Genomic DNA, 17496 nt, shown 5'->3' with positions numbered 1-17496 from the left:
GCAACATGTCGTCCCAGGATTCTGAAGGAGAAAGCTATGTGGCTGATTACCTTGCAAATCCCACAGTCTATGGAGATGTGGAGCATTGTGGTTGGACTACGGAAGAAGAACATGACTATGAACCCAAGAGGAGGGAGGAGACGAGCTCAGATGAAGATGAAGTCCCATTACCTCAACCAGGGGACATGCATGTGGAGTTCAAAAAGTCAAGCCTTCCTGATAGAGCAAAGAAACTTAAGATTGAGTTTATCCCTTTTCGTCTCTTGCAGGGAAACAAGCAGGAATTATGCAAAAAGATATTAAGCCTGGAGCAGGAGATTGATGACTTGAGGGATCAAAATTCTATCCTCAAGCGCAAATTAAGGAAGAAGACTACGCCATCAACTAAACCATCATCTCCGTCACCTCCGAAGAAGGAGACATAATCACATGGGTATGGGCACTCCCCTTGGAAACTTCCAAGCTTGGGGGAGATGCCCCAGTATCGTATCACCCTCACACTCCTATCTTTACCGTTTTTCTTAGTTCGATCCTTTTAGCAGTATCTTCATCTAATAGAATAAAAGTTTTGGTATGATCTAGTTTTGAGTTTTGCTTTATGATCCCTCTATGTAATCGAGTCCGTGAGCTATATAATAAAGATTAGTGTTGAGTCAAGGGCTTGATTATCTTGCTATGATCTTGAGTGAATAAAAGAAAAGAGAAAAGAATAAAAAGAAATAATAAAAAGAGATCATATTGATCTTATTGAGAGTAATGACTTCACATATAAAGAGTATGATGATTAAAAGTTGTTGAGAGTTGACAAACATAGCTTTGGTCATCGTTGAAATTAATAGGAAGTAATAGAGAAAGAGAGGTTTCACATATAAATATACTATCTTGGACATCTTTTATGATTGGGAGCACTCATTAAAATATGACATGCTAAAGAGTTGATGTTGGACAAGGAAGACAACGTAATGGGTTATGTTTTCTTATATCTGAGATAAAGTATATTGTCATGGATCATCCAACATGTTGAGCTTGCCTTTCCCCCTCATGCTAGCCAAATTCTTTGCACCAAGTAGAGATACTACTTGTGCTTCCAAAAACCCTTAAACCAGTTTTGTCATGAGAGTCCACCATATCTACCTATGGATTGAGTAAGATCCTTCAAGTAAGTTGTCATCGGTGCAAGCAATAAAAATTGCTCCCTAAATATGTATGATTGATTGGTGTGGAGGAAATAAGCTTTATACGATGTTGTGATGTGGAAGAAATAAAAGCGACGGACTGCATAATAAAGGTTCATATCACAAGTGGAAATATAAAGTGACGTTCTTTCGCATTAAGAGTTTGTGCATCCAACCCTGAAAGCGCATGGCAACCTCTACTTCCCTCTGCGAAGGGCCTAACTGTTACTATTATCCTCTACCTTATGCAAGAGTCATGGTGATCTTCACCTTTCCTTTTTACATTTTATCCTTTGGCAAGCACAGGGTGTTGGAAAGATCCTGATAGATATATCTAATTGGATGTAGGTTAGCATGAACTATTATTGTTGACATTACCCCTGAGGTAAAAGGTTGGGAGGCGAAACTATAAGCCCCTATCTTTCTCTGTGTCGGATTAAAACTCCGTAACCACAAGTATTGTGTGAGTGTTAGCAATTATGAAAGACTAAATGATAGTTGAGTATGTGGACTTGCTAGAAAGCTCTGACATAGACTCTTTCTGATGTTATGATAAATTGCAATTGCCTCAATGACTGAGAATATAGTTTGTTAGTTCTTAATAAAGGTTCTGATTCATACTTCGCATTGTGAATAGATTATTACTTGAGCATAATAAATCATATGACAATATCCATATATGTTGCTGCTATGAGAATAATCATGATGCCCTCATGTCCGTATTTTATTTTATCGACACCTCTACCTCTAAACATGTGGACATATTTATCGTTATCGGCTTTTGCTTGAGGACAAGCGAGGTCTAAGCTTTGGGGAGTTGATACGTCCATTTTGCATCATGCTTTTATATCGATATTTATTGCATTATGGGCTGTTATTACATGTTATGTCACAATACTTATGCCTATTCTCTCTTATTTTACAAGGTTTACATAAGGAGGGAGAATGCCGACAGCTGGAATTCTGGGCTGGAAAAGGAGAAAATATTAGAGACCTATTCTGCACAACTCCAAAAGTCCTGAAACTCCACAGAAGTTATTTTTGGAAATAATAAAAAATATTGAGCGGAAGAAATACATCAGGGGGGCCTCCACCTGGCCACGAGGGTGGGGGCGTGCCCTACCCCCCTGATCGCGCCCCCCTGCCTCGTGGTCCCCCTGTTGGCCCTCCAATACCCATCTTCTACTATATGAGGTCTTTCGTCCGAAGAAAAATCATAAGCAAGCTTTCGGGATGAGACTCCGCCGCCACGAGGCGGAACCTTGGCGGAACCAATCTAGGGCTCCGGCAGAGCTGTTCTGCAGGGGACACTTCCCTCCGGGAGGGGGAAATCATCGCCATCGTCATCACCAACGCTCCTCTCGTCGGGAGAGGGCAATCTCCATCAACATCTTCACCAGCACCATCTCCTCTCAAACCCTAGTTCATCTCTTGTATCCAATTCTTGTCTCCATGTCTGGGATTGGTACCTGTAGGTTGCTAGTAGTGTTGATTACTCCTTGTAGTTGATGCTAGTTGGTATATTTGGTGGAAAATCATATGTTCAGATCCTTTATGCATATTAATACCCCTCTGGTTATGAGCATGAATATGCTTTGTGAGTAGTTATGTTTGTTCTTGAGGACATGAGAGAAGTCTTGCTATTAGTAGTCATGTGAATTTGGTATTCGTCCGATATTTTGATGAGATGTATGTTGTCTCTCCTCTAGTGGTGTTATGTGAACGCGACTACATAACACTTCACCATTATTTGGGCCTAGAGGAAGGCATTGGGAAGTAATAAGTAGATGATGGGTTGCTAGAGTGACAGAAGCTTAAACCCTAGTTTATGCGTTGCTTCGTAATGGGCTGATTTGGATCCATATGCTTCATGCTATGGTTAGGTTTACCTTAATACTTTTGTTGTAGTTGCAGATGCTTGCAATAGAGGTTAATCATAAGTGGGATTCTTGTTCAAGTAAGGACAGCACCCAAGCACCGGTCCACCCACATATCAAATTATCAAAGTACCGAACGCGAATCATATGAACGTGATGAAAACTAGCTTGACGATAATTCCCATGTGTCCTCGGGAGCGCTTTTCTCTATATAAGAGTTTGTCCAAGCTTGTCCTTTGCTACAAAAAGGATTGGGCCACCATGCTACACTTTATTTACTTTTGTTACTTGTTGCTCGTTATAAATTATCCTATCACAAAACTATCTGTTACCTATTATTTCAGTGCTTGCGGAGAATACCTTGCTGAAAACCGCTTATCATTTCCTTCTGCTCCTCGTTGGGTTCGACACTCTTACTTATCGAAAGGACTACGATAGATCCCCTATACTTGTGGGTCATCACCAACCGCCGTCTTCTCCTCTGTTGGCCTCTTCCTCCCCTTGTCCCCGAGCTCTGCCTCGTCTCCGTGACCGTCTGCTGCTCGTCCGCTTCCCCCTCGTCATGTTCCCGCGCCTTCTCGTGACTTCTGCGGCCGACCGAGCGTTGGCCGGATCCCCGCGGCGACACCCGAGCCCAACCGCCTCGCCCCACCTATAAGTAGCTCACCCCGCGGCCTCCCGAGCAATCCAAGCTCCTCCTCGTCCTTCCAGAAGCCTCTCCGAGACCTTCGTTCGTCTCCAGGAGCTCTCTGCTCCTCCTATGGTCGCCATGGCCGCCGGCCTGCTCCTCCTAAATCGGATCAAGCCGATCCCTCCCTCTCCCTTTTGCCTTCTCTAGAGGACTCCCTACACCACCACAACCCTCACCAGCCCCTAGTTTCCTCTTCACAGTCGTCGTGGTGCCGCGCCCAAACCCACTCGATGCCGCTGTCCGCCATGCTCAAGCTCGCCTTCTCTCCCGTCGTCGTTGGAGTCCGTAGGTGGGAGGGATGGATGTGCCTCGTGCTCGCGGTCACTCCGGTGGTCCGAGCTCCACCGGAGGTGGCCGGGGCCGCCCGGAGCCTCGCCGGCGACGAGCCCCTGCTCTGCTCCGTCGGGCGAGCGCGGGATGGAGAAGAAGGCCCTGGCCAGGAGGCCCACCGCCCGCGGACCCCTCTGGTCAGCCACACACACGTTGACCCTGCCGTCCACGTCAGATAAGTGGAGGCGTAAACCGGCTAATACGTTTTCGTTTTCAGAAAGCATGTTTCTCCTCTGCTTCGTGCTGAAGTACGTTTTCCTTTCCTGAAGGGGTATTCTGCTTCTACTTCGGCACAGAGTACGTTTTCTTATTTAGAAAGCGTATTTTTCTGAAAACCGCTTCTGTCGTATCCACTCAGGGACCCGACTGTGAATAGTATTTTTACAGAAAAGTCCCTGATCTTCTACACCTCATATCTCCGCAACCGTAACTCCGATTGAGGTGAATTCAACGCCCACATCTTCGTCTCTTCGAGCCCAAACTTTTGGTACCATTTTCACTACGTTTCAACATTCTGAAAATGACCATTGTGCCCTTGCCCCAAATCAGCCCCCTCCGAGAGAGTACCCTTTCCGGCGATTCTTTCCGCAGTCAGTCCGCACTTCTCCCCGGAGCCTTCTTCATCCCCAGGAAAGCCACAACCACCATTTGCATGATAGCCACGCAGAAGCTTTGGTTTTCAACTTGAATCTTTAATAACTGTTTGTTTGCTTTGCTGCTGCTGTCGTTATTTCGGTTATGCTTATGAATTGGTGTTTACCGTCGTGCTATATTTTCATGCACTCTGTTATTATGTTATTCATGCTAGTATTACTTTAATATTGGCCATGCTTGGTAGTAGTACATGTTGGTGATGGTCTTCGGTGCATGACTATCGTCTATTCCGAGTACCGTTGTTATGCATGTTCTTTAGCATCTAGTTGGTTAAGCTTGTATGGTAGTTTTATCGTTATGTTATTGCATGGTATTTATTCTCGATGCTAGTGGTCATGATCTGTTTATGAGTAGTGTTATGCTTGTGATAATCATGCTCGTTAGTATGCCATGCTCATCTGGATAAATGCTTCACTGTTGTTATGCATAATATTTATGCTGCATCCATGTTTATGTTGATATCACGCTGATGCATCGTAGTTGCATCTTGTTATTTTCATATGACTCAGTGTATTGCATTCAAGTTTAACCGGACTTAATTAAACTTGAAAATCTATTGGCTGAGTCATGGTGCCACCATATCGAGCTGACCAGTGCAACCACACTTGCCTTGGGCATGGGCAGGGCCCTAGCAGTCTATGCCTCTCGCCGGTGCCTCCAACGAGGGAAGGTTATGCACGGGCGCTACCTTGGTCGGGTAGGACGGCATAAGCCTTGTGTGCCCAAGTTGTTTGCGCACATTTGTCCCCGTTTGGGACCACTTTTGTTTTGCCACGACGGTGGCGGTAAGACCTTTGGTAGGCATGGGCCACCCAGGACTGAACCCAAAGGGGGTGTTGGTCGGAGTGGCCAGGACAGTGTCATGGCAATAGGACGGTTTTGTCTGAAAGCTTTGGTCCACCCGAATGGGAGTGCGAGGCCAGGGTTCTGTGGTGTGGGTACAGTGTGCTACCTCTGCAGAGTGTGTGTGTTAAATCTATCGATAGCCACGCCCGCGGATATGGGCCCAGTTCGTAGTTGGTCACACTGTGGGTCAACAGTAATAATAATGTGCTTAATAACAACCCCGGTTCGATGATGAAAGAAGTTGATTGATATTTATGTGATCGTGAGAGGATCACTATGGTATCGTGAATACCAACTTGTTGGATATTTGTGGTGTTATGCGAGAATCAAGGGTAAAAGTCAAGCTCCTTGTGGTCATAAATGATTAGTACGGTATTGTTAATACCAAGCTTGATTGGATCCTGAGATGATCGTGTGATGTCCGTAATGGTAAGTTTGTGCAGGTGATGGTTACGAGGTAACCCGAGCAGAGTAAGTTGGTGCATGATAGCATCATCATGTTGCATGCTAGTATCATCATATGTTTATGCCATGGTCGTATTGTTCTAGTTGTATCGTCTTGTTCATGCTATAATTGATCTGATAGTATCATGTTAATCCGTGTTAACCTGTAATTGCCATGTTGTTGTCTGTCTTGATTGCTTTGGTTGCTGTGAGCTTGCAAGTAAATTCAATGTACTGACCTGGCGTGTCATGCCAGTTTGCAGGTCAACCCGGATTTGATTGCTTGTTTGCTGTGGGTCCCTTGTTTGCGAGCTAGGATAAGTGTTCCATTCAGAGTCCCTGCGGAGTGGAGTTCATCACCGTCGTCACTGTTCCGCTACCAGTAGTCATTCCGCTGCATCATGTTGTTCTGCTGCTTGCATGGAGCAACCGTGGCAGGCGTAGTTTTGTCGTGCCAATGTAATCCCCTTGTACCCATATAGATTGCAATAAAGAGCTGGTTTGTTCTATGCTAAGCAGTGCCGTATTCCAGAAGACTTCTCCTCGATCTCTGGGCTGGAATACGGGGCGTTCCGGTTTCTCTGAGTCGGGGTGCCACAGGCTTGGTATTAGAGCAGGTCTGGCTATAGGATGCCCTTGCCCACGCGAACGTTAGAATGAGGTAGTATAGAGCCCCGTTGGTTTGTTGCACTTGATTGCTGCATTTGTTTGTTCCATAGCATGCATATAGATTATTATCTTGTCGCTAACGGTTAATCTTGTGAGTGTAGGTGGCATCGTTTTCGATCCGCTACCTGCACCCTCTTTCTTTGCATGCCTGCTCTTCGGTGTTCGGCGTTATCTCTGTCCCAGCAGAGTGATGCCCTGGTACCGAGTGTTCTAGACACCCTTTGCAGGAGTTATGCTCAGGTATTGCGTTGATATCTTTTCCTCCATCCACCCAAATCGTTTTGGTGATAGATGTGTCTTTATCCCGAATCGTGCCCTCCATCTCGTCCCTTTGACAACCCCTACTGATCTTTGTTATCGGAAGAGGGCAATGCCAGCAAGCCTTGCTTTTCCTCCCCTAGTTTGCCCTGTCATCTCGTTCTTTGGACGTGTACGATTCCCTTTTGTACGCTTGATAATGATGTGGTCGTGACTTCCGTGTCTCGCCACATGATCACCGAGTCCGTCCTCGCCTCCATATATATCCAGATCCAGCCGGTGTTCAGCCAACGCTTGGTGTAGCCTTGGTTACGCCAACTCTTTCCACACACAGACTCACTTTCGTGCACACCGCCACAGCATACTAGACCGTAGTACCAGAGTTTCAACGACAATTGTGTGCTTAGGTGTGCATGCATATTATTGTATGACTAGCAGTAATATGTGCTGATTGCTTTATATTATTAGTATGCTTGTGTGCTTTTGTTCTTGTTGTTTCTTTTGTTTCTTTCTTTGGGCCTTCGGTGTTACAAATTTTCCCCTTATTAAAGTTGCTCGTCAACCGAGACCGGACCTGAAGAATCAGCAAGGAGTTCAAATGTTTGGAAACTCAGCTAAACAGAATGGAATTATCAGCAGACTGTAGTGAAATTGGAATATCTTGTCTGAATGCAAAAGAAATCCTGGATGGACAGTCAGTATCAAGTTTGCATCAGTATGGAACTCTCAGCCGACTCCATTGAGATCTGGGGATATCTGATCATGATACGGATAATCAGGTTTGCCTCAGTGTGCACACTTCATAGCAGAAATGATCAAGAAGGTAAGCTATGTGCAAGATTGACAGTATATGGCAGTACATCTCAAGAATCAGATCTGCAACAGTTCAGTCAGAACACAAGTCTGCCTTGGGAATCAGATTCTCAGATATATGTGAAGGAAGCCAGATATACACCTTAGTGTGACAAAGGACTATGAGGATTGACGACAACACTAAGCTCTGTACAAGTACCGGTGAACCTGGAATATGATACTGATGAGCCCTTGTCTTCTTTTCTCTGGTAACGGCACCACGCCTGTGTTCTGAGCTGTTTTTGGCCATACGGGGTGGATGCCGACTTTATATTTTTCTATTCAACAACTGTCACGAGTTCTGAGCTGCTTTCTAGCCGTCTCGTACAGCTGTTGAGTTTCTTTTTGTGACAGTGGCCCTATTCTTTTAGCTACTTTTCGGCTATCTTAGGGAGCTGCCACTTTCTTCTTATCAACACGGTCTCATGCTCCGAGCTGCTTTTCAGCCGTCTTGAGCCGTGGTTGAGCTATTTCAGTGATGTCCCAGATCTGAGTTGTAAAGACCGTTCTGGTGGCTACTGATTTATTTGCCGATTTCTTGCAAGGGTCCAGATGATCATTTTCCCCCGGTCAGAATGTTGCACCCAACATAACCTATGGTCACCCGAAGAAGTAATATGACCCCGCTCTTTCCACCAAGGATCTAGATCAAGGAAAATAGTAATGAAGGAGCAAGACCGATGATGCAGTCTAGAAGCATGTGCCCTCACTTATGTGAAGCATCAACGGCTAGCCTGTCATGGACAAAGTTCTTTCACGAGATTCACAGTCATTCAAGTCTGCGGATACTATCATATAAGGCCATACACCTTTATGCTTGTCAGGACAGGCGATAGTAAAATATTTGGAATGAATCTGAGACTCAAGACAGCGGAGCCAGTCAGCATGATTCAGAAATTCCTGCGATAAGTCAGAATCTGTCAGGAAAAATGGTTATGCCTCAACTCACTGTTTGGAACCCGAGGGATTTGCATTTAGTGGAGAAACCCAATGCAAGGAGTCAGAGCTTGGGTATGCATCAGGAAAAATCTGATCACCAGTTCATGGACAGTTATCAGTACAAACACAGCAATCGGAAATCACCCTCGGATTTGTGAGACAGACATATATTTCAGTCATGGCAATCTCAGATAAGTGAGCGAATATGAATAGAATGAGCCAGTATAACCAGTGAAGCCAACCATCCCAGAGCCAGCCAGATATAAATTTAGTGGGAACAATCAACAAAGGAAAAAGGATACCCGAGTTGGAAATGGTTTCCTTAAGGCAGTATATTCATACCTGTTCCCTGAGCTACTAAATCTCGAGGATGAGATTTCTTTAAGGGGGGAAGGTTTGTCACAGCCTGATTTTTGGCCCTTTATTTTTCTCTTGTTTTTCTGAGATTTTTGCTTGAGTTTTCTTTTCCGTGGCTTTGTGGTCTGGAAACGGAAGAAGATGACCACTTCTTTGCTTCCAAAGTGGCTTGTCAACCTCAAATCCTTCCCTAGACCTTTCCATTTTTATCCTATCCCAAATCCCAATATTCTTTTTATTGGGAATATTCCTTTTCTATTAAAGGAATGACCCTAATTGCCCTAGGTTGCGAAGCAACCTATATTTCTGTCACTCCTAAAATTCCCAAACAATTCTCATAAATTGTTTGGGTCATATCTTTCTCAAATATGGCAAAATATTTCATTGGAGATGTTTCCCATCATCCTCAAATAATACTATTCCTATTCTGTCCTGAATGGCAGATTGTGAAGCAGGTGCCATTTATCTTTGCCCAATTGACTCCAAACTTCTTGGACACCTTTTCATGTCCAAATAATTGCCTCATGACAAAGTTCAACTTAATTTGCCTAGTAAATATTCTGAGAAAATTTTCAAAGTTCCTGTCTGAGGGAATTGGTTGTGAAGGAAGTACTAGCTAGGTTAATCCAATTGAGTTGAATTTTTGCATGATCTTTCATATCCCCAAATAAAAGCACTACACAAGATTTGAGCTCAGGCAATGCATCCATGTGAGCTGAGCATCAATTCTTTGGTTCAGCCCAAATTTTCAGTTAGTGAAGCAAGTATATTTTATCTTGCTCCATTATGGCTGTAAATTTTCCTAGGCCTTCTCTTGTTCATGTAACCTATCTCCACCCAATTTGGGCATATTCCATCTAGCCAATTTTCCTCTAGAATTTTTGCAAGTTTCTAGTCAGTGGAAATGCTTGTGAAGTAAGTACCATTTTGGTTTATCCAATTGGTATGAAACCTTTTGCAGCATCTTCATATGACCAAATAACTCTGCCTTGCCCAAGTTTAGCTCAAGTTGATACTCCATGTGAGAGCATCATCATGATATTCATTCTGGACTAGATTACTTAGTTGTAAAGCAACTATATTAATTAGTGGTCCAAATCCCTCCAAACTTCACAGGATTCTTGTCCTTCCTATCATAAACACACCAGACAACTCGTTTGGCTCCAAGCTCTTCGCTGTTGACCTGGTTCAGTTTGATACAGAAAACTTCAGAGGAAAAATCCCATCGATCCAGTGCACCTCTTCTTGATCTATCGCTTCCCTCAGCCTTAGTGATGCAAGGACTCATCACTAGGCAACTCTCTGCAGCCTCTCGCGTCCCCTCCTTGCCGGTCACAGTGGTGACCGCATCGTTTGCACGCGCTCTGGATGCAGTAAACGCGCTCTGGCTCCATCTTGGCACTGTGCTCGTCCGTTTTCCCCTCGTCTCGACCCGCATCCTTGTCCAGTAGCCTCCTCGTGATCGACTGCGTCGCCCTGAGCCCTTGCCCCCTCTGTCTTCTTCTCCGGTGAGCCGTCCCCCTCACTGCACAGTGCGCGCGTTGTAGCCGACCGTCGTCTTCTCCTCTATTGGCCTCTTCCTCCCCTTGTCCCCAAGCTCTGCCTCGTGTCCGTGACCGTCTGCTGCTCGTCCGCTCCCCCCCCCCCCCCCCCGTCGTGTTCCCGCGCCTTCCCGTGACTTCTGCGGCCGGCAGAGCGTTGGCCGGATCCCCGCGGCGACACCCGAGCCCAACCGCCTCGCTCCGCCTATAAGTAGCACACCCCACGGCCTCCTGAGCACTCCAAGCTCCTCCTCGTCCTCCCAGAAGCCTCTCCGAGACCTTCGTTCGCCTCCAGGAGCTCTCTGCTCCTCCTATGTTTGCCATGGCCGCCGGCCTGCTCCTCCTAAATCGCATCAAGCCGATCCCTCCCTCTCCCTTCTGCCTCCTCCAGAGGACTCCCTACACCACCGCAATCCTCACCAGCCCCTAGTTTCCTCTCCGGAGCCGTCGTGGTGCTGCGCCCAAACCCACCCGACGCCGTCGTCCGCCATGCTCGAGCTCACCTTCTCTCCCATCGTTGTTGGAGTCCGTAGGTGGGAGGGATGGATGCGCCTCGTCCTCGCGGTCACTCTGGTGGTCCAAGCTCCACCGGAGGTGGCCGGGGCCGCCCGGAGCCTCGCCGGCGATGAGCCCTTGGTCTACTCCGTCGGGCGAGCGCGGGATGGGGAAGAAGGCCCTGGCAAGGCGGGCCTCACCGCACGCGGACCCCTTTGGTCAGCCAAACACGCGTTGACCCCGCCGTCCACATCAGATAAGTGGAGGCGTAAACCGGCTAATACGTTTTCATTTTCAGAAGGCGTGTTTCTCCTCTGCTTCGTGCTGTAGTACGTTTCCTTTTCTGAAGGCGTATTTTTATAGAAAAGTCCCTGATCTTCTACACCTCATATCTCCGCAACCGTAACTCCAATTGAGGTGAATCCAACGCCCACATCTTCGTCTCTTCGAGCCCAAACTTTTGGTACAATTTTCACTATGTTTCAACATTCTGAAAATGACCATTTTTCCCTTGCCCCCAATTAGCCCCCTTCGAGAGAGTACCCTTTCCAGCCATTCTTTCCGCAGTCACTTCACACTTCTCCCCGGAGCCTTCTTCATCTCCAGGCAAGCCACAACCACCATTTGCATGATAGCCATGCCGAAGCTTTGGTTTTCAACTTGAATCTTTAATAACTGTTTGTTTGCTTTGCTGCTGCTGTCGTTATTTCGGTTATGCTTATGAATTGGTGTTTACCGTCATACTAGGTTTTCATGCACTCTGTTATTATGTTCTTCATGCTAGTATTACTTTAATATTGGCCATGCTTGGTAGTACTACATGTTGGTGATGGTCTTCGATGCATGACTATCGTCTGTTCCGAGTACCGTTGTTATGCATGTTCTTTTGCATCCAGTTGGTTAAATGCTTGTATGGTAGTTTTATCGTTATGTTATTGCATGGTATTTATTCTCGATGCTAGTGGTCATGGTCTGTTTATGAGTAGTGTTATGCTTGTGATAATCATGCTCGTTAGTATGCCATGCTCATCTGGATAAATGCTTCACTGTTGTTATGCATAATATTTATGCTGCATCCATGTTTATGTTGATATCACGCTCATGCATCGTAGTTGCATCTTGTTATTTTCATATGACTCAGCGTATTGCATTCAAGTTTAACCGGAATTAATTAAACTTGAAAAACTGTTGGCCGAGTCATGGTGCCACCATATCGAGCTGACCAGTGCAACCACATTTGCCTTGGGTATGGGCAGGGCCCTAGCAGTCTATGCCTCTCGCCGGTGCCTCCAACGAGGGAAGGTTATGCACGGGCGCTACCTTGGCCAGGTAGGATGGCATAAGCCTTGTGTGCCCAAGTTGTTTGCGCACTTTTGTCCCCATTTGGGACCGCTTTTGTTTTGCCACGACGGTGGCCGTAAGACCTTTGGTAGGCACGGGCCACCTAGGACTGAACCCAAAGGGGGTGTTGGTCGGAGTGGCCGGGAGAGTGTCATGGCAGTAGGACGGTTTTGTCTGAACGCTTTGGTCCACCCGAATGGGAGTGCGAGGCCAGGGTTCTGTGGTGTGGGTACAGTGTGCTACCTCTGCAGAGTGTGTGTGTTAAATCTATCGATAGCCGCGCCCACGGATATGGGCCCAGTTCGTAGTTGGTCACACTGTGGGTCAACCGTAATAATAATGTGCTTAATAACAACCCCGGTTCGATGATGAAAGAAGTTGATTGCTATTTATGTGATCGTGAGAGGATCACGGTGGTATCGTGAATACCAACTTGTTGGGTATTTGTGGTGTTATGCGAGAGTCAAGGGTAAAAGTCAAGCTCCTTGTGGTCATAAATCATTACTGTAAGCTTGATTGGATCCTGAGATGATCGTGTGATGTTCGTAATGGTAAGTTTGTGCAGGTGATGGTTACAAGGTAACCCGAGCAGAGTAAGTTGGTGCATGATAGCATCATCATGTTGCATGCTAGTATCATCATATGTTTATGCCATGCTCGTATTGCTCTAGCTGTATCGTCTTGTTCATGCTATAATTGATCTGATAGTATCATGTTAATCCATGTTAACCTATAATTGCCATGCTGTTGTCAGTCTTGATTGCTTTGGTTGCTGTCAGCTTGCAAGTACATTCAATGTACTGACCTGGCGTGTCATGCCAGTTTGCAGGTCATGCCAGATTTGATTGCTTGTTTGCTGTGGGTCCCTTATTTGTGAGCTAGGATAAGCGTTCCAGTCAGAGTCCCTGTGGAGTGGAGTTCATCACCGTCGTCACTGTTCCGCTACCAGTAGTCATTCTGCTGCATTGTGTTGTTCTGCTGCTTGTATGGAGCAACCGTGGCAGGCATAGTGTTGTTGTGCCAATGTAATCCCCTTGTACCCATATAGATTGCAATAAAGAGCTGGTTTATTCTATGCTATGCAGTGCCGTATTCCAGAAGACTTCTCCTCGATCTCTGGGCTGGAATACGGGGCGTTCCGGTTTCTCGGAGCCGAGGTGCCACATTTATTCTAAATAACAGAAAGTAAAAGGAGGGTAGAGATTTGTGCTTTCTAACTTCATCCATCTCATGCTCATCAAAAGGAATCCACTAACAAGGTTGATCAAGTCTTGTTAACAAACTCATTCCGAATCGCATGAAACCGGAGAATTTTCGAATAGCACTAGGTTACCTCAACGGGGATATGCACGTCCCCAACAATAGGAATATCATATTTCTTCTTGACTGTAGGAAGAGGAAATTCAAAACATCCAATAGTAATCGTTGGAATTTTTCCAATAGAACTGATATTGTGGACTTGAGATTGTTTCCTCGGAAAGTGTACCGTGTGCTCATTACCATTAACATGAAAAGTAACATTGCCTTTGTTGCAATCAATAACAGCCCTGCAGTATTCAAAAAGGGTCTACCAAGGATAATCAACATACTATCGTCCTCGGGAATATCAAGAATAACAAAGTCCGTTAAGATCGTAACGTTTGCAACCACAACAGGCACATCCTCACAAATACCGACAGGTATAGCAGTTGATTTATCGGCCATTTACAAAGATATTTCAGTAGGTGTCAACTTATTCAAATCAAGTCTACGATATAAAGAGAGAGGCATAACACTAACACCGGCTCCAAGATCACATAAAGCAATTTTAACATAGTTTCTTTTAATGGAGCATGGTATAGTTGGTACTCCTGGATCTCCAAGTTTCTTTGGTATTCCACCCTTAAAGGTATAATTGGCAAGCATGGTGGAAATTTCAGCTTCCGGTATCTTCCTTTTATTTGTAACAATATCTTTCATATACTTAGCATAAGGATTCATTTTAAGCATATCAGTCGAACGCATACACAAAAATATAGGTCTAATCATTTCAGCAAAGCGCTCAAAATCCTCATCATCCTTTTTCTTAGATGGTTTAGGAAGAAAAGGCATGGGTTTCTAAACCCATGGTTCTCTCTCTTTACCGCGCTTCCTAGCAAGGAAGTCTCTCTTATCATAACGTTGATTCTTTGATTGTGGGTTATCAAGATCAACAGCAGGTTCAATGTCTACATCATTGTTATTGCTAGGTTGAGCATCAACATGAACATTATCATTAACATTATCACTAGGTTCATGTTCATCACCAGATTGTGTTTCAGCATCAGAAATAGAAATATCATTGGGATTCTCTGGTGTGTCAACAACAGGTTCACTAGAAGCATGCAAAGTCCTATTATTTTTCTTTTTCTTCTTTTTAGAAGGACTAGGTGCATCAACATTAGTTCTCTGAGAATCTTGCTCAATTCTCTTGGGGTGGCCCTCAGGATACAAAGGTTCCTGAGTCATTTTACCCCCTCTACTCATAACTCTAACAGTATTATCATTTCTCTTGTTTTTTTAATTCATTGAGCAAATCATTCCGAGCTTTAAGTACTTGTTCTACTTGAGTGGGAACCATAGAAGCATGTTTACTAATGAGTTTAAGTTCACCCTTAACTCTAGACATATAATCACTCAAGTGTTCAATCATATAAGCATTACGTTTCAATTGTCTACCAACATAAGCATTGAAGTTTTCTTGTTTAACAATAAAATTATCAAACTCATCTAAGCATTGGCTAACAGACTTATAACGAGGAATATCACCTTCATCAAATCTATAAAGAGAATTTACCTTTACTACCTGTGTCGGGTTATCAAGACCATGTATTTCTTCAATAGGTGGTAAATTCTTAACATCTTCAGCTTTAATACCCTTTTCTTTCATAGATTTCTTTGCCTCTTGCATATCTTCAGGACTGAGAAATAGAATACCCCTTTTCTTTGGAGTTGGCTTAGGAGTTGGTTCATGAAGTGTCCAATTATTTTCACTAGTCGCCAACCCATGCATGCGCACGGGCTTATATATTGTTTTTTATAGAAACTGGATTATTTAATATCCATATCAAATAACATGTAATCTTTTTTGCGATTAAAATAACATGTAATCTAAAAGAAGTGTTATGCTAGTATGCTAGAAACAATACCAAAGTAGCACCGTAGGACAATGATCTGTATTACATAAAGAATCATGAATGTACAAATTAATGTCTGTAATTCGTATTTTGTTGTTGGCTCAGATGCTTAAAGTTAGCACTTACAAAGTTAATTCATGCAACATAAATTAACAAAGAGAAAAAGGCTAACTAAATAATATTGTAGTCTACTAACTAATGTCCTTTCATATAAGGTATATTGCTAGATCTAATCATATTGTTATTGTGAGAAAGCAACTGCTTGGGAGCAAACATGACAACAAAATGTGGTGAGTATCAATCATCCTGGCGTAAATAATGCAATTCAAGAATTAATATTGTTGCAATATGGGTAAAGTAGGTAGCAGCACATTAAGGAAGTCGTTATTCACAAATAGAAATATACCCTCTTTTCTACAGTTTATGACTTTACATGCTAATTAATTTTAGCACTGCACCATCCACGATTACACTGTTAAACTGATTAGATACTAACTATATACCACAATAATAAACTATTTGTAGCACTGTATCAACTCCTAATCATACCTATTCTTGTTAATTTGGTCATTGCATAAGACTAAATAGGAAAATGGAAAATGACAGAACATATGTGTCCATACCTAATTATAATGAGATTGTAGGACTTTCGCTAATGTAATTCATGGGATCAGCACTGGAAAAAATAATAAAATTTTCATCTTATGTCCATCTCCTCTCATAAAGCCCGGCAAATACATGCTTCTGATTCGAGGGAACTTTTAAGAAGTACCAGATACTTCACAAAATGAACATGGTTATTTAAATGACAAAGATAACGTGCAAGCCTGCGGCTGCACCTGTCTTAACGCATGACGTTGATCAACCATGCAAAACCTGCATGCACAATGCAGATGGCAGGAATGTCATGACGGTGTACCGTACTGGACCAGCGCTGTAGGTGTGTCCTATTTAGATTCATAGTTTTATGTGCTGAAACTATCTTGATACTTATTGTTGTGCGTACAAATCCATTGTGATGAAGACCAACCAAGCAGTGAATCAAAGAAAGCTAAGACGGATGCATCTAGTGACTATGCAATGCGAGGAGATAGGAATTATGAGCGGACCTTCTAGAGTTAAGTTGGAGCATAGCCCTAGGCGGCGGCGGCGGAGAGAGGCCAGCTGAGACGCTCGAGCAGAGTTGACCATAGTTGTGCTCCGTCTGACCCGATCTCCAAGAGGCATCCAAAGAGCGTACTGTCAAAGGGCACGATTAAGAAATGAGTTACTAACCGGCAAAAAAAGAATAAACTTCGAAGAAAAGTGAATGAAGCCCAACCTGAACTAAATTAGGAAAATAATTTCAATGTGATAAGCCCCGTGAATGCACCAGATGCATGCCCCTGCTCACTTGCTCCAGCTAGAGAGATATACATGGATTGTTTTCCATGGGGGAGGATGAGAGATATACATGGTTTTGTTTTCCATGGGGAAGCATAGGATTGCTTCATCTTTCTTTATTCAAGTGGAAAGTAACAGAACTGTAGAAACATCCTCATATGCTTTTGCTAGTCGAACCTTTCTTGCGTATTCAGAAAACAAAATAACACTTGGCTCAGAATGAAGAGAAAAGTTTAGTAGCATGCTCTTACAATGAAATAGCATATAATTATTTCAATTTTCAAGAAATTTTGGGACAAAAAGTGGGAAACGTGTATCAAGGTATGATCTAAGGAAAGGATGGCTACAAAATAATTGGACACACTTTGGTACCTTTGATATTGTGTCATCTCAATGGACATCGAAGCATAGTAGTGCAAATATAGTGGAGACTAATTTAGTCTCCACTATAAGCAACACTACTATTGTCCAAAAAACGAAAAGGCAACA

The sequence above is a fragment of the Aegilops tauschii genome, chromosome 7, assembly GCF_002575655.3.
Source record: "Aegilops tauschii subsp. strangulata cultivar AL8/78 chromosome 7, Aet v6.0, whole genome shotgun sequence".
Classification (NCBI taxonomy): Eukaryota; Viridiplantae; Streptophyta; class Magnoliopsida; order Poales; family Poaceae; genus Aegilops; species Aegilops tauschii.
Note: the sequence above shows the minus strand (reverse complement) of the source record.